Raw genomic sequence first — 21,315 nt, forward strand, 5'->3', positions numbered from 1 at the left:
CTCTACAGCACAAACCCTTAACATTATTCAATTTCAACCTATATTCTTGTAAAACAGCTGATGCATAAACTTTTAAGATGAGCTGATAACATGGCAAGTCTAGCTGCTACAAGCCATTTCAGAGAGAGAGAGATTTAAAAAAAAATCAACATTTCAATTAGACATCTGCTTGTTTGCCTTTAATTACTTGCAGTTAAACATTCTTGGTGTCTAAGGTCAATCTGTCCATTTCCAGGCCAAGCCAATTCTCCAAGCCATCCAATAAGGGTTCTAAAATAGAGCTTTACAATAGGCGCTGGTTGCAGTCTCACCCTGGTAAGAGATGACCCACAGAGTATATTTCACACTGAAGATTCTTGCAATATTAATGACCTATGATAAATATTCCAATTATCTCCTAGGCTTACAGGAGCTTTGAGAGACTCATGCTGGTTTCCTCCTTTCACCCCAGTTCCCTGAGAGCCTGTTAAGAGGCCCAGTCTCCTCCCAGTCAATGTTGATAAATCGATACATTAAAATACTAAAGATGATTTCTAAGCCAAGGCACGACTGACAGGGCCTGGCCCAGCTGGGAGTCTTTTCATTGATTAATGGGACTTGGATCTGACTCTTAATAAACAAGATCTCGTCATTGGTGTTTTCAAATGCCATCACTGAGCCTCCTAACTCAGATCTGGAAAAGAGGAATGACCTGAGTGAATCCTTACCAATACCAATGACCTGAGTGAATTCCTTACCAATAAGGAAATCAATCCCTTAGTGTTTCTGCAGTCATAACTATGTAATTTCATGCACACACAAATCACTGGCCCTTTATACAAATACTATACACCTTTGAAGCCTGTGTCCAGTGTTGGCAGTAGCATTTTCTTTGATTAAATAACAAATCTCACTGAAGAGAAGGGCAAGTCAATTTCTCTTTCTCAGTAAAGCATCTCAGTATTAGAGCGCATGGTCAGGTAGACAGTGAACTAACCTGGCATTCAGGAGAGCTAATTTCTATTCCTGACTCTGTTACTGACCTGCTTGGGCAAGTCATTTCTCCTCTATGGCTATAACTAGATTGCTGACAATTGTCGGCAACAGATTTGCAAATTGTGCAATGCATTTGCGTATCACCTGCCAACAGTTCTGTCGGGAGAGGCTTTCCTGACATTTGGCCTGTCCACGTGGGACCAAATGTCAGGAAAACCCCCTCTGCCAGCATATCCTGAGGAGGACCAGGATGTTGGCAAAAGGCTCCCGACACGGCAGACTTCTGCTGAGAGACCTCCTGTCTCCCTGCAATCTAGACAGAGATTCAGTGCCTGCTTCATTTCAGACCTTTTGTCTGCCTGGCCTATTTAAATTGCAAGCCTGTAGAAACAAGGATTGTCTCTTACCATGCATTTGTACAGTGGCTGCACAGTGAGAAAGGGGCCTTTAGGCACTATCACAATACAATTAACAACAGGCAGACTGCTGCTGGGTTCTCAAAGGCTATTAGATACTGCAGGCTGTGAAGAACCTATGTGCTTTAGTGAAACTTGGCATTGGCATAAACATGGGAGAGCTGTGTTGCAGTGCAAATTCCCTAATGCGGACAGGTCCTAAGGAGAAAAAAAAAAAACAAGTGGGGTTCTGAGTTTAATGACCTTAAGGCAGAGATGTACAAATGAACATCAACATCATAGTGTACACAAAGCTCACTCATCCCGGGTATTATGTAACTTCACAATGTCACAGAAAAACCTTGCATGGCTGATTCAGTGGCCCTGCTGGAACCAAAGATAGGACAGCTGAATCTGTCCACATCCAATAACCAGTGGGACAGATAGGAAGTTACAAAGGAAGGGCATCACCTAAAAGTCAAGGGAAGTGAGAAACTTACAAACAGACATGCAGAAATATGCATATATGCAGCTTGCAAGCTTGCCACGCATATACACAGATCCAGGCATATACTATCCACACCTGTACTTTAGCGATATCACAGCTAGGCATTCAGGCGGACATGAACATATTCCTCTGTCAACATGCATCTTTGCAAGCAGAATACACTGGCCTAATGCACACGAACATGTTTCCTTCAAGGGGCTGATCCCAGTGATGGTGACAGCCCCCTATTCTCACACCCCTAAATACATTCTGTCCAGAGCCAGGGTTCATTATATATGCCTACAAAGATACAAGCACGACATGACCCACACCCCATGTCAATATGGTAATTGACTTTAATCTTCTTCCCGTATCAGTTCTATCCCACCCAGAAAAGTCGCTCTCCTTGTACATCCCCCATACCCTGTGCATAAATGCAGCACTCCTTGCTATGTTCCCCATTGCCCAAATCACTTCTTGCCAGTCAAGAAAAAAATCAAAATGCCACTTCCACTGAGCTTCGATATATGCCATGTTATCCAAGTTCCATTCCACAGGCTGACTAATGCTTTGGGCACAGCTGTACGTATAGGCGTCTGGCTTGATTTTCCAGCAATAGCAAATGGAACCAGGTCAAAGATATGGCATGTTGTCTGTTTGCCTGCACAAATGCCAGGTGGCTGCCCTCCACTCATACCCTTGTGTAGAGCAGGCAAGAGGGGGTCCTAGGCTAATCGTCACTACAGACATGGCAGCATCACAAAAACAAAGCCTTGGATTCAATTGCTCTGATTCCGAACCACACAAACTCAGGCCTGGCAGGACTTAGCATCTCTCGATTGGGACCATCTTCTCCTTTGTTTATTACTCGATCAAAGACATGTCTCCATGGAAACATTCCCACCGTTTCAGTACAGTAGCGTTAGCTCCTCCTTATTGTTTTCAGCTCTGTTTTTAAACTGGAACCTTGAGATTAGGTATCTCAGCACTCACTTCTCTGCATAAATGATTTTATTAGTAATAATTGATAACGTGAGCAGCATACCTATGAGTGGACATGTAATCAGCATGTATAGTCTGGAGCACAGCCAAATTCCAAGTGGGCATGTGTGCCCATGCAGACATTTGTATACTTGTGGGTCTACCCTCTTCTCTGCGTAGGTATACATAAGACAATGGGAACATGTATATGTGTGATCCTATTTGCTTCCACTGTATCATTGAAAGTAATGGTGGTGACAGATAAAGCTGTAAATATTTAAGTCCAGGATCTAGGAGACAGCTTGTCTTCCTCTGCTTTGTTCCCTCAGCTGAGATCTAGTTGGGCACTCACAGTTCCCAGACTGGTCCTCTGAGGAGATGAGACAGTGGAGGTGCCTCCTGCCCTGTTATTTACACCCTACATGTGGTCTGACAGAGCCCAAGTCATGCAGGCCTTGGAGGAGGCGGGCTGTGAAAAGAGAAGGGCCGGGGGCTGATTGCAGTGCTATTGCTAAATGAGTCCAGAGATAACAGATGCAATAGACAGCAAAACAAAAAATACAGTGCATTAAATTCACACTGCAAGCCCCTGAGCGGCAGGGAGAAGAGACAGCCATCAGATAGGCATGCTTATGAGCCTGGGTACATGCTAAAGCTTGAGACGATAGTAACCTTTCTTGCATCAGAAGCTGCATCCATGAATTCTGCACTGAGGTAGTTCAAGTGCAGGTCAGTGACTTTCTCTTTTTCTTCCCCTTGAAGTAGTGATGGGCAACCTAGGCCGCAAGATTGCCGTAACTCAGAGATTCACCTGGGGTAGGACAGTTTTGCTAATGGCACTTGTGTACCTTGAATTTGCAGGGTCTGCCGACTGAGCCATAACGGTGCTTTGATTGGATGCAGGAGAACATGGCTCTCACAAACAATGCTGTGTGTCATCAGCACACACCTCACTTCACGTGCCCTTGCTCTGTGTGTGTGTGTGTGTCACTTCAGAAATAGTGGTAGGAAAAAAAAAATACATGGACAGAAACTAGTGGAATCTGGCAAACTTTAGCGTGGGCAACAACAAACAAAATGTCTCACAGGACACATAGAAACCCGATGGGTCCGATGCAGCTCACAGGCTACAGGTTGCCCACCACTGCTTTGAAGCCCCAGCTCTGACGACTCGCAGACCTGAACCAGCCCAGGGCTTTCAGTCACACACCCATTAGTTTGACTGTGCTGTGCCTGAAAGGAGTTTAATTTGGTTTAAGTTATTGAGAGGCCTCCAAATAACAAAGACGCAAACTGAAGAAAATCCAATTCAGCATTGAGACCCACATTTTAACATGCATGGCAGGAGATAAGCAAAACAGGCAGGAGAGATCAAATGATTTAACAGGCTGATAAGAATATCCCGCCAAGCCTAATCACTCCAATTCACTACTGAATTGGATAATGCACAGGTATCAGAGGGAGGCTCAGCTCCCAGCACTGCTGAAAGCTGGATCCTTCTCCCATTGATGCCAGAGGAAGATGTACTGTTGCCTTCAGTGGGCAAAGGAACACCCCTCAATTACCAACACAAATACATTTTTATAATCACATTATGAAATTCCAGAGTAAAAACCATGCCATGTCAAATCAGGCTGCCAACATGCAGCCTTATCCCAAGGCACAAGCATCATATGCTAGACACAAATGTATGCCACAAAAGCGGGGCCCTGCTGTGCCTTATAGCTTAATTATAAACCAGAAAGCACCAAAATGAAGGGACCTGTTGAGCTAATCAATGTTCTGAGTATTCTGACTGTGATAACAAGAGTTACAGTCAACAGGCCAGACTCCTACATTATAACAAGCACAATATTTTGTACTCACATGTGCAGTACTTACTCAGTCCTGTTGCATTGATTGGACGTGGCTATAATGCACTATGCCACAAAAAGCATATCAACCTGGTCATTGAGCCAAGTACAAAGAAAGGTGCATACTGATCTTGAGCAAAAATAACAGCCTCACTTACATCAGGTGACAAGTACGGTCAAAACAACTAAGCCATTAACTCAGACTGAAAGAGCCAGGCCAAGGGTCTGATCCTCCACTCTTGCTCCTTCTATGGTCACTTGTATCTGCATTGCATGCACAGCAGATGTCAAATGCGACACCATGCCAGGGACGGGAGGCATTGGCTTCAGTAGTCCCTTATGCCCCTTTGCACAGGTGTAAATATCCACAAATGCGGCAAAGCAGGGGAGAAATCAGGCCTGGGGAGGGAGGGGCCAATAAATTTTGATGGGGGTTGGGCCACTCCAAGAATTTGGGAAGTAGTCAAGGGCTGCACTCTTCCATGATTTTAATGGTGGAGTTACAGGGTCTGGGGTGGAGGTTGGGTGCAGGAGGGAGCTCAGGGTAGGGAACTGGGGTGCAGGTCTGTATGGGATCTGGGAGGGAGTTTGGGTGAAGGTGGAGGTTCGGGTGCAGGCTCTGCTTACCGTAGGCGTCTCCTGGTCAGCAGCCAGAGGGAGACTGGAGCAGGCTCCCTGCCTGTGGTGCCCCCCACATGCCACTCAGAGCAGCTGGCTGTGGGTGCCATATACATTTCTGCACTAATTGGCAAAGGGAAAACGGTCATTTAGCCACAGGTGGGAGATCAGTCCAGGTTCACAAATTCACCTCTGCCTCAGATTGCATAAGTCCTGGGCCCTGTCTGGCAGCACAGACCTGCACACCCACACCACAGGCCACCTGGGTTCTTTACACTTGCCATGTCCATTACAGAAACTGAATCCAGAAGATTAAATGTCCCATAAGAACAGCCATATTGGCTTAGCACAATGGTCCACCAAGCCAAGTACCCTATTTCTGACAGTGGTGAGTGCCAGATGCCTCAGAAGGAACAAAACGGGAACTTCAAGTGATCCATCCCAGAGCTGAGTTACTAACATCTGTGTAGCTCTGCAGGGGACGGGCTGTTCCCAAATCTGTGCCTTTGCTGCGGGGGAGACTAGAGCATCTGTCCCAGAAGGACAGGGTGGTGGGCACTGTGGAGGGCAGGTAACTGAGTTCAATGGTATGATCAGCACATTAGGTGACAGCCTCAAAGGGATCTCTGTGATCCAGCCCATCATACCATACTCGGACTTGGTGCTGCAGGTTTTAAAACAGTGTAAACGTACCCATGCTGAAGTTCCTGAAGGAAAACAGAACGGCACAACTGGCAAATGTAACAGCACTCTTGGCTCCAGAAAAGGTCCATTGGAGTCGGCTTTGGTAGTGGTGGGGGACAGAGGAAACAAACACATTAAGCCAGATCCTTGGAGGGACGTAAGTCAGCGTGGCATGTTGGAGATCAATAGAGCCAGGCTGACTGGCCAGAGTCCCAGCTGATGATGGCCATATCCCAGACTTTGCCTCCCATCTCTCTCAAATACATAGTGTGAAAACAGTCCATGGACTGAGCCTTCTTGTCACTACCACTTCTCCCTTCCACTAGATCTAGGCTTCAGAGCCTCACCCCTGCTGTCCCAATACCTCGGGCTTAACACCCTGCCTTAAGCCACCTCTTCATTGATTTGTTTGCTCTCTTTCATGTCCTCCTTACAACTGAGGGTCTTGCAAGTGTGGCAGGGACAGAGGAGTGGGGGCTGGTTTAATTACTTGGGTCCACTGCAGTTTGTTAACTCTTTGCTGCCCTCACCTAGTTAGCACTTTCTGCATTCAAGGGCAGGCAGGACTGGGCCATGTGGGGCAATAGACAATCACAGTTCTGCCTGTCACCTGAGCCATGTCACCCCTTAGGCCAGGGGTCAGCAACTCCCAACACGGGTGCCAAGAGTGGCACAGAAGCCGATCTTCATTGGCACGGGAGGCAAGAGCTCAGCACTGCCCCTCCTCCCCATGCAGCCAGGAGCTTGCTCAAAGCCAGGCTCTCTGTGGATTAACAAGAGACCAGCTAACGCTACCAACCCCAACCTACGTGGTAAAATGCTGCCTCTTTATTTATTTATCAATGAAGCTGTTGTAAGTAGGACTATTAGTGACTTGAAAAATTATTGCCAGCACTTGGACCATATATAGCGGTCAAAAGGTCAAATTTCAGCAGTCCACCTCAAAAAAGTTGCTGACCCCAGCCTTGGGCTTTACAAAGCTTTGGTTTGGCTGCTCTGATCCAGACAGGGCATTGGACATGGCAGAGACCTTGTCTTGTCTGGCACCACACTGCTTGCACCAAGGTGGGGCACTACTCACCAAGCTCCTGTATTGTGAGTTGCCAGCACTTTGAACTTTGACAGCATTTGGCCCACAAACCACACTTCAGCAACATGTGCTACGATGCAGTGTTCTCCTGGCAACCCTGCCTGCTACTTCTCCCCACCGTAGACAAAAGGACAAGGCCCCATTCAGATGTTTTTCCTTCCCTTTCCTGTGAGCTTGCTAAGACCCAACTGGGGGTCAGCACTCTGAGGAGAGAAGCATCACAAGGAGGGTAAATCAAGCAACAAAGGAAATGAGATCAGTTTCCTCTAAAAATAAGCAACAATTTCTAGAAGAGCTTTTACCAGACTCAGAATTCTTGACGTAAAATCATTCACAGGAACAGACTGAAACTATCCAGTCCACGTGGGACAGAGGGTGGAAAAGGTAGTTTATAGTGCACCCAAATGCAAACACCAGTTTTCACACTCCCGAGCAAGTGATTTTGTGATATGCTGCAGAACCAAGTATCCAGAGCTCCAGTCTCTGGACAGATGCGGCTTTTTTCATTAGTCATTTCAAGCTGGAATTCAAGAGGACTTTAGTAATCCTGGGCGGCATCACAATGTTCTGGCCCAGGCAGAGTTCCCTGCAAGCCGAGTGCTTGCGTGGCCTCTCAGGAGAGATTCAGATGCTGCCCAGATGACTCTAGGCTTGTTTCTGCTGCTGGTGCACAGTCGCACATGCCTCAGTGCACATAACATTTATTCTGCACATGCGTGTTAAAAATCCACACCTGGATGGGAAAGTTTACAGAGGGTGTCAGCAACCTTTCTGAGGCAGGGTACCGAAATTTGACCTTTTGACCTCTCTGTACAGCCGGAGTGCAGGTGATACTGTTTAAAGTCCCCAATAGTCCTACTTACAGCAGCTTCGTTAATAAATAAATAAATGAAAATGGAGCACTTTACTGCGTAGGTGGGGGTTGGTAGCATTAGCTGGTCTTTTGTTAATCCACAGATGGCCTGGCTTTGAGCAAGCTCCAGCTGCATGGAGGAGGTGAGGTGGGGCTGAGCTACTGCCTCGCATGCTGATGAAAGTCAGCTTTTGTGCCACTCTTGGCACCCATTGCCAACCCCTGGGATAGAGAGAACATTGGCTTTTTCAGGAACACCCCTTCCTTGCTCTCCTCCATCCCCCAGCGCTAGACCTACACACAGGACTAGCCACTGGGTCTCGACAGAGCAGGGACTCTGGCCACCCTGCGCACCCTCCATGCCACCCCAGCCTCCACACTGGGGTGACAGAAGATTCTGCCTTCCCCAGGCAGCTGCACCCCACTTCTTCCTCCCGTGATCTGGGCTGACCCCTCCCCAGGCCGAGCACAACCAGGCCCGGGCTCTGCCACTGGGCTCAGGAAGCCCGGGGTGCCCTGGAAGGACTTGGGGGATTTTAACCGCCCCTCAGTTATTGTGTCCTTGCAGGTGATCAGTCCCCGCCCCCCGCCTGATGGAAACGCTCAGCCCAGGCGCCGCTGGCTGCGCCGGAGGAGCCCCACTCCCTCGGCGCCCTTCTACTGGCGCCCGGCCGTCTAAGCGGCCCCCGCGCCCCCTTCCCGCCAGCCGCCCTCGGACCCTGCGGGCTGGGGCGGGACGCGCCGCCGCAGCCACGTGCTCCGGGAGCCCCGCCGCCGAGGAGGGGGAGCCCCGCGGGAGGGGGCGCTTCGTGCCGAGCTAACGCAGCCGGCCCCCTCCCGCCTCTCGCAGCACCACCCTCTCCACGGACACCCCCGCTCCGCTCACCGCGCGCGCGGCTCCTCCAGTCCTCGCCCTCCTCTGCGCACCCGGCGCCGCCCGCGGCTTCTCCCGGTGAGTCCGTCGCGGCAGCGTTTGCAGTCGGGTGCAGCTGCCTGGGGCGGGGCGGGAGGCGCCCTAGCGGCCGGCCCAGGGGAGATGGAGCCACCATTATCCCGGGTGGCGGAGGTGAGCTCCGGGGCGCTGGTGCTGCAGCTCGCCGGCGTGGGACCCGCGGGGCTGGGGCTGCAGGCTGCTCTGCACCCGCCTGGGGCAGGAGAGGCGGGCCCCATCTCCTTGCCGCGCAGGGTCCCGGGCAGCCCCCTGCCGGGCCGGCTGGAACAGCCCCAGGTGCTCGGGTCAGGAGGCTGCTGGGGGATGTTCATGGACCAGTGCAGGAAGTAGTCCAGCTGCAGCCCAGCCTCTCTGGTACCTTAGCCCCAGCCTGGCCAGGAGATGCTCCAAGTGCTGCGGCAGTGGGTGCCCTTCTGCTGCCTGGCCCTGGCCCAGGGGTGCGGTAGCACTAGTGCTTGAAGGGTGCCACTGCTGAGGCCCCCTGCAAGCTTGGCTCTTCATCGCCCCACCAGCTCTGTGCTTGCTGCATCAGTTACAAGGCAAGAGCAATTTTTGGAGGCCCAACACTTCTTCCATTACAAGTTAAGCATGTGGCAGCACTTTCCAGAACAGGGGCAGATGCATGAGGAGCAGGGGACCCTGAACCCCAACGGGAATCAAGGCAAAACACTTTGTAAGCCCCTGATAAGCATGACAGGGCTGAGAGGAAGCCACTCCCTTTGCTCCTAAAGGAAAGGGTTAGGTGCAGCATGCCTGACCCGGGCGATAGAGTAGTGCTGGGGGCTGAGTTTTAGGAAAACAAGAGGCTTTTCCTCGCAACAAGAGGCATGCAAGCATTTTTTAGCCTCAGCTGGTAATGCAGGAGCCAGCAGCCAGCTGCAGCTCTGGGACTGACTCAGTAAGGAGGAGTGGGGGGTGAAAATTGTTCCATTTTCAGTCCAGGTCCAACGGACTGAACCAACCAGGGAGTCAGCCTGGGTCCAGGGGCTGCAGCACCTCAGAACAGGCCGCTGCTTTGACATTTTCAGTTTGTTTAAAATAATCCTCTTTGAAAGGTCCCTGATTAATTATGGTTAAGGAATTTTATGCAAGACTATGGAGCCTAGAGCTCAAAACACAAGGCTAGAAAAGATCAGCAGAGCCTCATACCTCTGTGGCTGTCTGCATCCGTGAGGCAGATCCCTGCTCCTGATTTTTGCAGATACAGATACCAAGTTTTGTGTCTGTCCAGGGTTCTAGAGATCTGGGATTTTATTTCCAGTTGTGCTGCTGGTTCTGCGGCCTTAGGCAAGCCACATCCACTAGGTGTGCCTCAGTCTTCCCAGTTGCAGATATGGTGAAATAATCTTTAAGCTGAGTGCAGAAGCACAGCCTAGTTAACATTTGTAGAATGCTTTGGCCATCAGTGGAATGCATCTCTCTGTAAATGAAATTGAAGTGTAACATAACATCTGTCCAGGGGATGAGTAAGAGCACATGTCTGTTCAAACGTTGTGGTAACACTGCAGTCTTACCGAAACTTTTAAGATGTTTAGGACACTGCCAGGGTCCATTTGCAGAAAGCATTCGGTCTATCTACACACATGAAGAGAAGAACAAGGGATCCTGAGTGGTGGATGATTTTCACTAGGGTGCTTCTCCAGTAAGGTTCTTTTAGTGGAAAAAACATACCATTACTTGATTTCCCTGCTGTGTGCACATTTGGCTAGTCAACACAGGGGCAACACATGGGGTGCAAGAGAGACATATGCACCCCGACGATCACGCCGCAATCTCCAGAAGGTGTGCATTGCTTCTGGAGAAAGAGGTGTGCAGGGGCAGAGCAAGGGTGGGGAGGGGACAGAGGGGGGCAGGTGGCTGGTGTCCCACCCCCAAAGTCCTCTTCACCAGTTGCCACTGATTCAGGTTTCAAGTGCACGTGAAACAGAGGTATAGTTTGCTATGGGACCAGAGGAGCAAGGCAGGACTATAGGTCAGTATGTTCCCTTTGGGTCTTCCAGTCCCCATGGCCTGACTTATCAGGATACAAACACATTTAACACTGACAACTTTGCCCTTTCTGTAGTTCTCCTGAAAGGACACCCTGATAGGAAGTAGCCAGCAACCACACCACTCCTTACAGCATTTGGGTAGCATTTCAAAAGCACATACTGTGTGTGACTTAGGCATTGTTAAAGGTATTACCCATACACATTAAAATGGAAGAAACAGCCTATTAAAAACTGAATAAACTAATCTATTCTATTTGGTCCAATGATATAAAAATACTAGTAGAGACACTAAGTCCCCCATTTCATTCATCCTACCTGATGGAGCGTTATCAGGCTATAATTAATGTCTGTAAAGTATTTCAAGCTCATCAGATGGAAGGTGCTATAGGAAAAGGCAAAGTATTGTTATAATATGATCCATTGCAAAACACAAGATATAAAACCCTTAAGAGAGAAGAATTAAGTTAGAGTAATGGCCCTGCTTAATACATATTAGTACCCAAAGGAGTCTGTGATGGAATTCCACCAAAAACCTTTTCAATAAAAATAAAACAAAAGCAAGTGGCTCTGGTTGAAACCATTCACTAACCCTTACCTGCATCTCTAGGCACCTAAATATCCATTAAAATCTAGCCCTCAATCCCACAAACCTTTACTCATGGGTCACAACTTATCTCTTTGACTTCAGTGGAGCTGGCTGTGTGAGGATGATTCATGTGAGTTGGAGTTTGGAGGATTGCCTTCCCCCTGCAATAATAAAACAGACCAATCACAGCTACAGCATGACAGGTAAATTAACTTATCAGTAATGCATACACAAGCCCTGGAGGTTTCCTCAGTTGTGGGAATGACTCATGCCAGGGAGACTAAATAAAGCATCTGTTTCCAAGTGACAAACATTACAAATAAGTCTGAGCAGAGTCAAGTGATAATTGTGGGGACAGGACTCTGATCTACTCTCATGACATGAGGCAAAATAAGGCTTTGCACCTTCTGTAGCTATTTAGCCAGGTGCAAAGTGGGTACCCACTGATGCATTCCTGACTGGGTGGCACTTGACACTGCTACAGAGCACTGAGGAGTTGGGCTATGGTGTGTTTTATTTTCTCCTTGAGCAGAGGAGCCTGATCTTTCAAGGTGCTGAGCACCATCAGTTTCCTCTGAAGCTAGTGGAAGTAGCCGGTCTTTACCATCCTTGAAGATGAAACCCAGCAACAAGTTTATACTCTTCTGACCTCAGCAGCCATGCCCACTCAGTACAGGATGTACTAGCCCAGACATAGGAGTGCATGTAGGCAAGTACCATTGGGGCCAGAGGAATGTGAACTTTGTTTCCAGGAGGATTAAACACCCTGGCTTCTCTTTGTGCTCTTCCTTCCTCTCATAGCCCTGGACTCTCCTATCCATGAGTTCAGCCTCTCAGTCAAAACCAGTCATTTTCAATCCGTGTCAACAAACAAGTGGAGCACATTGCCTTCAGCTTTGCATCTCTTGTTTATACTGCAAATAAAAGGATCATCTGAAAGTAGCAGTAGGAATTCCTGACTGCAGATATAGGGAAGAGACTACTGAGTGACTGCAGCATTTGCCGATAATTAGCTTATGCTTTTTATATGCTCTGGGCTTTTCATTTAGGTTGACAGGCTATGAATTTTCTGAACCATAATTGCTTATTTACAGGAGAGCACCTAATTTAACCAATTAATCATTTTTAACAGACATCCCTCAGACATCCATAGTGCCCAGTTAAATAAATTATCTCTAACCACTTCACAGAAATTCAGAGGGGAGGAAACAAAATTCAAAAGATTGCTTCTCTGAATCTGATATCCACAGTTTGTGTGAAAATGAGTAGAATGATGTAGCAACGAAACAGTTTATATCATGGTTAGTAAGTCAAAGCCCAGTTCAAGGTGAGACTATGCAAAAGTGCTGAACAAATCCCATGAGGTTCTGGGCATTTTTATTCCCATTAGACCAACACTACCTTTAATATTTTCATCCAAAACCCAATTCTGTCTCCTCCCAGTATTTGTGCTGCATTATTCTACATATGTTCTCAATTATGCTGTTACTGTCACCTCCAAACACCTCTATCATAGGAAGCAATGTCAGTATATTGAGAAAAAAAAGAATAATTCATAAGTAATTGTCAATGGCAGGGAATAATTTACAGATAGGCGATTCACAAAGAGAATAATATATGAGCAACTGTGAACTGCATGTCGAAACATGTCTGGGTAATTGTCAGTGATGGAGGCAATATACTGACTCCACCCAGCTCTGTGAAATGTGAGATGATATTTTTAGCGCACGTTTCTGGGGAAAATATCAACCGTTAGTTTAAAAAAAAATTCAAGTCACAGAACTCAACAGGAAAAGTAGTTGTATTTAGAACATCATGTAAAATCCTTGGCAACAACAAAAGCCATACGTATACCATAAACAGCTACACCTTACAGTATTTCTCCAAATAGGAATGCCTAGGCTGGAGTCTTACTGCTCATCTTACAACTCCTGTAAGGCTTTGTCAGTGCTCAAGGCATTGCTGGTCTAGGGAGTGAGAGGTAGAAAGCCAAAGCTTTTAGCTGCAAGGTTGTGTACCTCTTTGGGAAACCACCAACCCACTGGATTACGTACACATCAGAAGTCCACTCATGTGCGTGAACAATCTGCTTATGGCTGATGAACCCAATTCAAGAGTGATACAGCTTGTTAAAAGTCTCGGGGATCCATGTGTTGAAGCCCAAGATTACAGCATCTGGATCAAAGCCACTTCATGCTGAGCTACGCCTAGTGTCAGACGTTCCCTCCAGATTGGGTGGGATTCTGTGCACTCCTCCCAGTTTTCTGCATTGATATTAAATGACTTCATACCATTTCTGCACAAGTCGCAGTATCACCATATAGGGTGACTCTGCTTTCTAGAGTTTTGAATCTTGCTGTACAAAATATGCTTGGGGATATAGTCTCCTCCCAGTCTTCTGACATGATCGAGACATTGCAACCACCTCTTCTTATTAGTAAGTTTGCAGGTGTCTCAGTTCTGCATTGCTACAGCATCTATGCTTGGTATTTTGTCTTCCCATATTATTTTGCAGGGCCTTATGCAGGCATCTCTTATGGCAGCAGTTCAGTCTACATATGCTAGGTACGTCAGGAGTGCATGTTCGCATTTCTGAATCAGAAAGCAGGGGTAACAGCACACAAGACCCATAGATTCACTTCAACCTAGTCAGTAGTTTGGTGATATTCCACGCATATTTCTATAATAGCCCAAACCTCTTGGAGGCTTTTCCGACTCTGCTAGTCAGTTCAGTCTGAAGGTAAAGATTTCTGCTTATCATAGAAGCCAAGTAGCAAAAGCTGTTGATGGTTCCAAGAGATTTACCCTCTACAGGGGTGTCGGGCATTGATTCTTACACCCCTTGGTACACAGTCCCAGTGGTCTTGAAATTTACTATCAGGCCAAAACTCTTGCATGATGCAAAAAATCTGCCCAAGATTTTCAAGAGAACTTTCACTGAGGAACTCTCTCAAAAACAGCTCTTTCACTTTGGTTTCCACTCTGTCGATCTATTTTATTTTTAGATCTCTGGCATTAGTGTATTTTAATCAAGCAAAGACCACGAGCCAATGACTGGAAATTGGAATTAGCAAATTTCCAACTGAAATTAAGAGGTGACAAAACAAAATCCTTCCCAAACCTCTGGCACAGTCTACTTAAAAGAAAACCACTAGAGAAGAGTAGATTGATCTCAGCAAGAAAGGTGTTGACTAGCACAATTTCAACCTGGATCACTACAAAGTCTTTCATAGTGTCCAATCATGAAAGGTGCTGAGCACCTTAATTTCCTTTCGACTTCCTTATGGGTGGTGGGCACTCAGTAATCTCGTGGGATTAGTCCCTTCATGAGTTCAATATAGCTAGTACAGGCTGAATCTCTTTGGTCCAGCAACATCTATGATCTGCCATGATTTTAGTTAGCTGGATGTCCACTTATGGGTGTGGCCAAGTTGCCTGTGGTCCCATAAAGTTTGTTTACAGCCACCAGTTCTAGCTCTGAGTGTTCTGTTATTTCGCAATAATTTACTGCTAAATGTCTAAGAGCCCACTAAGCAGGGATAATGTTGGTAATGCTGCACTAGACAATATTGACTTCCTGTGGTTTGGCAGATTCTCTGGTTTGGCACCGGTCAGTTCCCAAGGGTACAGGACTGGAGAGGTTCAACCTGTAGTAGTTTCTATGCAGAAGTTGTGTTTGTGAATAGAAATGTTTGGATTCCAGCAGCGTGTGGTTCTAAGCTTACTGCATGGGTGAAATCATGGCCCCATTATGGTCAGTGACAATGAAGTCATTGACTTCAGTAAAGCCAGAATTTCACCTTCTAACCCAGCCAAGTATGAGGAGAAGTTGAACTGGCAGAGTTCTTGATCCTCCAGTTCCAAGATTGGACCAGGTTATGGAACAGCGCTCGCTACATCCAGTACCCCACAAGCGTTTTGCTTTGCTGTTGCAGGGCATTTGATGTGTCATAGAATTATAGAATACTAGGACTGGAAGGGACCTCGAGAGGCCATCGAGTCCAGCCCCCTGCCCCAACGGCAGGGCCAAGTACTGTCTAAACCATCCCTGATAGACATCTATCCAACCTGTTCTTAAATATCTCCAGCAGTGGAGATTCCACAACCTCCCTTGGCAACTTACTCCACTGTTTGACCACCCTGGCAGTTAGGAACTTTTTCCTAATGTCCAACCTAAACCTCCCTTGATGCAGTTTAAGTCCATTGTCCCTTGTTCTATCCTCAGAGGCCAAAAAGAACAAGTTTTCTCCCTCCTCCTTATGACACCCTTTTAGATACCTGAAAACCGCTATCATGTCTCCCCCTCAATCTTCTCTTTTCCAAACTAAACAAGGCCAATTCTTTCAGCCTTTCTTCATAGGTCACATTCTCTAGACCTTTAATCATTCTTGTTGCTCTTCTCTGGACCCTCTCTAATTTCTCCACATCTTTCTTGAACTGCGGTGCCCAGAACTGGACACAGTACTCCATCTGAGGCCTAACCAGGGCAGCGTAGAGCAGAAGAATGACTTCTCATGCCTTGTTCACAACACACCTGTTAATGCATCCCAGAATCATGTTTGCTTTTTTTTTGCAACAGCATCACACTGTTGACTCCTATTTAGCTTGTGGTCCACTAGAACCCCTAGATACCTTTCTGCTGTACTCATTCCTAGACGGTCTCTCCCCATTCTGTATGTGTGAAACTGATTGTTCCTTCCCAAGTGGAGCACTTTGCATTTGTCCTTATTAAGCTTCATCATGTTTACCTCAGACCATTTCTCCAATTTATCCAGATCATTTTGAATTATGACCCTATCCTCCAAAGCAGTTGCAACCCCTCCCAGCTTGATATCATCTGCAAACTTAATAAGCGTACTTTCTATGCCAATATCTAAATTGTTCATGAAGATATTGAACAGAACCGGTCCTAACACAGACCCCTGCGGAACCCCACTTGTTATACTCTTCCAGGAGGATTGAGAACCATTAAGAACTACTCTCTGGGTACGGTTATCCAGCCAGTTATGCACCCACCTTATAGTAGCCTCATCTAAATTGTATTTGCCTAGTTTTTGATAAGAATATCATGACAGACCGCATCAAATGCTTTACTAAAGTCTAGGTATACCACATCTGCTGCTTCTCCCCTATCCACAAGGCTCGTTATCCTGTCAAAGAAAGTGTCTGTGGGCGGTAGCAGCAAACAGCCTGGAGAAGGCCTCTCCACACATTCTGACTGCCACATCTACGAAAACAGCCCCAACAGTAGCAGCAAGGGGGCTGTTTTTTAAAGAAAGATCTACTCTAGGAATTATTTGAGGGAAATTCTATGCTTTGTACTATACGGGAAGTCAGATTCAAGGGTCAGAATGTTCCCTTCTGACCAGAGAATCTATGGATACATCCCTTGGCAGATGCAGAAGACTGGGCACAAGCAGTATTGTGGGTTGTTTCTGAACATGAGGCTTTGATTGGAATAGGCCCCACTGCCTCCCTCAGTTATTACTGTGCCCTCTGCAATCCAAAGCACTGGGTCGGCTGGAATCCCAGGCTTGCAGTCTGAAAGGGGCACTGCTCATTCATTGGCCTCTGTGAAGCTCTCCTTTTCACCCTCAGGAAGGCCTCACAATACTTAATGCTGGTTTACAAACACCAGTCTGCCCAAAGATTAGTTGGTGAGTTGTAAAGCATCTAGATTTCTGTGCAGAAAAGTTCATGGTCCACAGCTTTCTCTCACTTAGACAAATCAACAGCTTGGTCTTGTGTAACAGAAGAAAATTTAATCCATGGAATCAATTAATAAATTGTTACCGTTCCTCTAGAGAGAGTCTCATTTTGCAGAAATACAGCTGCAGGTGCCATCCAGCTGTACACGTGGAGGTGACATTGCATTTGCAAGGGTCGGTTTCCTGGTGCAGCATCCTTGGCTGGGAGGCAGTATTCCCATCGCAGCAGGCACCAAACAGCCTCTCCTTCATTTACCATCCGGCTGGGAGGTTCATCACAGGCTTGTCTGCTGCATTTCAGAAGTGCTAGGCTCTTGAAAGCTGATCTGCAAGCAAATTCTGCCCCTTTTCACATCATAAGAACATAAGAACATAAGAATGGCCATACTGGGTCAGACCAAAGGTCCATCAAGCCCAGCATCCCATCTGCCGACGGTGGCCAATGCCAGGCGCCCCAGAGAAGGAGAACAGAAGACAAGTGATTTATCTCCTGCCATCCATCTCCTGCCCTTGTTATGAAGGCTAGGGCACCATACTTTATCCCTGGCTAATAGCCATTTATGGACCTGACCTGCAAAAATTTATCAAGCTCTTTTTTAAACCCTAATAGAGTCCTGGCCTTCACAGCCGCCTCGGGCAAGGAGTTCCACAGGTTGACTGTGCGCTGTGTGAAGAAAAATTTCCTTTTATTAGTTTTGAACCCACTACCCATCAATTTCATTTGGTGTCCCCTAGTTCTTGTATTATGGGAAAAGGTAAATAATTTTTCTATATTCACTTTCTCCACACCATTCATGATTTTATATACCTCTATCATATCGCCCCTCAATCGCCTCTTTTCCAAACTGAAAAGTCCCAGTCTCTCTAGCCTCTCCCCATATGGGACCCTTTCCAAGCCCCTAATCATCTTAGTCGCCCTTTTCTGAACCTTTTCTAATGCCAATATATCTTTTTTGAGGTGAGGAGACCACATCTGCACGCAGTACTCGAGATGTGGGCGTACCATAGTTTTATATAGGGGAAGTATGATATCTTTTGTCTTATTATCGATCCCTTTTTTAATAATTCCTAACATCCTATTTGCCTTACTAACTGCCGCTGCACACTGCGTGGATGTCTTCAGAGAACTATCCACTATAACTCCAAGATCCCTTTCCTGATCTGTCGTAGCTAAATTTGACCCCATCATGTAGTACGTGTAATTTGGGTTATTTTTTCCAACATGCATTACCTTACACTTACCCACATTAAATTTCATTTGCCATTTTGCTGCCCAATCACTCAGTTTGCTGAGATCTTTTTGTAGTTCTTCACAATCCCTTTTGGTTTTGACTGTCCTGAACAACTTGGTGTCATCTGCAAACTTTGCCACCTCACTGCTTACCTCATTTTCCAGATCATTGATGAACAAGTTGAACAGGATCGGTCCCAGGACTGAGCCCTGGGGAACACCACTAGTTACCCCCCTCCATTGTGAAAATTTACCATTTATTCCCACCCTTTGTTTTCTGTCTTTTAACCAATTCCCGATCCATGAAAGGACCTTTCCTCCTATCCCATGACCACCTAATTTACATAAAAGCCTTTGGTGTGGGACCGTGTCAAAGGCTTTCTGGAAATCTAGGTATATTATGTCCACTGGGTGCCCCTTGTCCGCATGTTTATTAACCCCTTCAAAGAATTCTAATAGATTAGACAGACACGACTTCCCTCTGCAGAAACCATGCTGACTTTTGCCCAACAATTCGTGCTCTTCTATGTGCCTTGCAATTTTACTCTTTACTAGTGTTTCTACTAATTTGCCTGGTACTGATGTTAAACTTATCGGTCTATAATTGCCAGGATCTCCTCTAGAGCCTTTTTTAAATATTGGTGTTATATTGGCCGTCTTCCAGTCATTTGGTACCAAAGTGGATTTAAAGGATAGGTTACAAACCACTGTTAATAACTCCGCAATTTCACATTTGAGTTCTTTCAGAACCCTTGGGTGAATGCCATCTGGTCCTGGGGACTTGTTACTATTCAGCTTATCAATTAATTCCAAAACCTCCTCTAATGTCACTTCAATCTGAGTGAGTTCCTCAGATTTGTCGCCTAAAAAGGCTGGCTCAGATTTAGGAACCTCTGTAACATCTTCAGCCGTGAAGACTGAAGCAAAGAAATCATTTAATCGCTCCGCAATGGCACTGTCTTCCTTGATCGCTCCTTTTATATCTTTATCATCCAAGGGCCCCACTGCTTTTTTAGCAGGCTTCCTGCTTCTAATGTATTTAAAAAACATTTTACTATTGTTTTTTGAATTTTTGGCTAGCTGTTCCTCAAACTCTTTTTTGGCTTTTCTTACTACATTATGACAGTTAATTTGGGAGTGTTTATGTTCCTTTCTATTTTCCTCACTAGGATTTGACTTCCACTTTTTAAAAGCTGCCCTTTTCTCTCTCACTGCCTTTTTAACATGGCTGTTTAGCCATGGTGGTTCTTTGTTAGGTCTCTTACTGTGTTTTTTTATTTGGGGTATACATTTAAGTTGGGCCTCTAGTATGGTGTCTTTAAACAGTTTCCATGCAGCTTCCAGGGATTTTAGTTTAATTACTCTACCTTTTAGTTTCTGTTTAACTAGCTTCCTCATTTTAGTGTAATTCCCCTTTTTGAAATTAAATGCCAGAGTGTTTGACCGCTGCGGTGTTCTTCCCAACACAGGAATATTAAAAGTTATTATATTGTGGTCACTATTTCCAAGCGGTCCAGTAACAGTTACCTCTTGGACCAGATCCTGCGTTCCAGTCAAGACTAGATCGAGAATCGACTCTCCCCTTGTGGGTTCCTGTACTAGCTGCTCCAAGAAGCAGTCATTTAAGGCATCAAGAAATTTAATCTCTGAATCCCGTCCTGAGGTGACATGCACCCAATCAATATGGGGATAATTGAAATCTCCTATTATTACTGTGTTTTTTATTTTGATAGCCTCTCTAATCTCCCTCATCATTTCAGCATCACTATCACTGTCCTGGTTAGGTGGTCGGTAATATATTCCTAATGCCATATTCATATTAGAGGAATGAATTGTTATCCATAATGATTCTATGGAACATTTTGATTCCTTTAGGATTTTTACTTCATTTGATTCTATATTATCCTTCACATATAGTACCACTCCGCCACCCGCACGACCTGTTCTGTCTTTCCGATATAATTTATATCCCGGTATGATAGTGTCCCACTGATTGTCCTCATTCCACCATGTTTCTGAGATGCCTATTATGTCAACTTCCTCCTTTGATATGAGGTACTCCAGTTCACCCATCTTATTAGACAGACTCCTAGCATTTGTGTAAAAGCATGTTAGAAAACTACCACTATTTATATGTCCGCCTTTCACAGACGTGGTGGATTTTTTTATGCACGATTGTTTCACATCTGATCTTGCCCATATATTATTTCCCACGTTCCCTATCTGACTAACTTCTAGGGAATCCCTGTCTATGGAGCCTCGTGTAAGAGAAGTCTCCGTCCGATCCAGGTGCTCCCCCGCACCAATCGGCTTTCCCCCACCTCTTAGTTTAAAAACTGCTCTATGTCCTTTTTAATGTTTAATGCCAGCAGTCTGGATCCACCTTGATTTAGGTGGAGCCCATCCTTCCTGTATAGGCTCCCCCTACCCCAAAAGTGTCCCCAGTTCCTAATAAATCTAAACCCCTCTTCCCTACACCATCGTCTCATCCACGCATTGAGACTCTGAAGTTCTGCCTGTCTATCTGGCCCTGCGCGTGGAACTGGAAGCATTTCAGAGAATGCCACCAAAGATGTTCTGGATTTCAGTCTCCTTCCTAGTAACCTAAATTTGGCCTCCAGAACATCTCTTCTACCCTTCCCTATGTCATTGGTACCAACATGTACCACGACGACCGGCTCCTCCCCAGCACTGCCCATAAGTCTGTCTAGATGCCTCGAGAGATCCGCAACCTTCGCACCAGGCAGGCAAGTCACCATACGGTTCTCCCGGTCATCACAAACCCAACTATCTATATTTCTAATGATGGAATCCCCCACTACTAAAACCTGCTTCTTCCTAACAGCTGGCGCTCCCTCCCCCGGAGAAGTATCCTCGGCACGAGAGGATACAACATCACCCTCTGGAAGGA

General features: G+C 46.3%; 2 protein-coding genes across 4 annotated transcripts in view; one reads left to right on the forward strand and one right to left on the reverse strand.

Annotated features, from left to right (window-relative positions):
• The window catches only part of GNA12 (G protein subunit alpha 12), a 145,838-nt gene that overhangs the window by 12,270 nt on the left and 112,253 nt on the right, over window positions 1-21,315 (reverse strand). Inside the window, exons 5-11 of one of the 3 annotated variants that reach the window (XR_012647773.1) lie at window positions 11,554-11,626; window positions 11,195-11,258; window positions 10,403-10,538; window positions 10,038-10,308; window positions 8,823-9,411; window positions 6,003-6,091; window positions 4,885-5,432 (exon numbers count right to left, since the gene is read on the reverse strand). The gene's annotated coding sequence lies outside the window, so the exon portion shown is untranslated. Of the gene's footprint in view, window positions 1-4,884; window positions 5,433-6,002; window positions 6,092-8,822; window positions 9,412-10,037; window positions 10,309-10,402; window positions 10,539-11,194; window positions 11,259-11,553; window positions 11,627-21,315 lie in introns of those variants that run through there. The other 2 variants (XR_012647774.1, XR_012647775.1) reach the window with 2 other exon arrangements.
• AMZ1 (archaelysin family metallopeptidase 1) overlaps window positions 8,804-21,315 on the forward strand; it is a 30,894-nt gene continuing 18,382 nt past the window's right edge. Inside the window, exon 1 of the mRNA XM_075010917.1 lies at window positions 8,804-8,888. The gene's annotated coding sequence lies outside the window, so the exon portion shown is untranslated. The remainder of the gene's footprint in view (window positions 8,889-21,315) is intronic.

This window comes from Carettochelys insculpta, chromosome 16 (assembly GCF_033958435.1).
Source record: "Carettochelys insculpta isolate YL-2023 chromosome 16, ASM3395843v1, whole genome shotgun sequence".
NCBI classification, from domain to species: Eukaryota; Metazoa; Chordata; order Testudines; family Carettochelyidae; genus Carettochelys; species Carettochelys insculpta.